This window comes from Limulus polyphemus, unplaced genomic scaffold (assembly GCF_000517525.1).
Source record: "Limulus polyphemus unplaced genomic scaffold, Limulus_polyphemus-2.1.2 Scaffold6523, whole genome shotgun sequence".
Classification (NCBI taxonomy): Eukaryota; Metazoa; Arthropoda; class Merostomata; order Xiphosura; family Limulidae; genus Limulus; species Limulus polyphemus.
The window spans coordinates 53,630-54,867 of NW_013672133.1; positions in this window are offsets into that span (position 1 = coordinate 53,630).

Genomic DNA, 1,238 nt, shown 5'->3' on the forward strand with positions numbered 1-1,238 from the left:
ATTGTTAGCCAGGCATGGCTGAAAGGTCAATATAATAAAAATAATAAATATATATAAACGTATGATGTTATGAGATTTAAGCTATTTAGTCTAAACATTTATGTTTTTGTGTTATAATCTGTAATCATTCTAAAACAAAAAAGGCATAATTTATGTTTATTTTCTAATTTTTAACATGGTTATGAGATTGGTCAAATCTACCAAACCTGTACAGAGATTCGTTACTGAAAATAACAGATAAAATATAAAGTTTTTTTCTTAAGAAAGTTTGATAACTATCTGGATATTATAAAAGATTTCACATGTGAAATTTGAAAATTTTCTGATGCACAAAAGTATTTTTAATCTTAAAAAAAGATTACTTTGTATGTTGGACAGGCAACATGCGAAAAAAAAAAAGCATTAGAAAAATATTGTTATACAAACCTTAAGACTTAATAAAAAATATATATATTTTGCATATGAAAGCATTGTAATGTTTACTGATAATCTTCCAAATTTCGTTAACATATGCTTCCCAATTTAAAAGTTATAGCATGAAAACTATAACAAGCACAAAATGGTTATGAGGTCGGTCCCAGGGACTGAGCCCATGCTTGAAAGAGTTAAAGTAAGGATTCCCAAACTGTGGGCTGTAGGAAAACATAAGGGGACAGGGCCAGATTGAGACCTGTGTTATCATAATTAATTTACAAAAATATATATATTTTATTAGTTATTCCTTATGAATCCATCATAACAAAAACCTCCTGACTCTGTGTTAAGTTGCCACCTGAACTGTTTTAATGGACAAAATATAATACTAAAGACAGGAATTCATAAAATATTTTTCATGCATTAACATTCATTGACAGCCTTCTTGAACTAGTGGTTATTCCTTTCAACTTAACTTATCCCTTCACTGATGGAAGAAAACATAGCAGTGTTATCTTATCTCTTCACTGATTGAAGAAACAGCAGTGTTATCTTATCCGTTAACTGATTGAAGAAACATAGCAGTGTTATCTTATCCGTTAACTGATTGAAGAAACATAGCAGTGTTATCTTATCCCTTCACTGATTGAAGAAAACATAGCAGTGTTATCTCATCCCTTCACTGATGGAAGAAAACAGTGTTATCTTATCCGTTAACTGATGGAAGAAAACATAGCAGTGTTATCTTATCCGTTAACTGATTGAAGAAAACAGTGTTATCTTATCCGTTAACTGATTGAAGAAACATAGCAGTGTTATCTCAT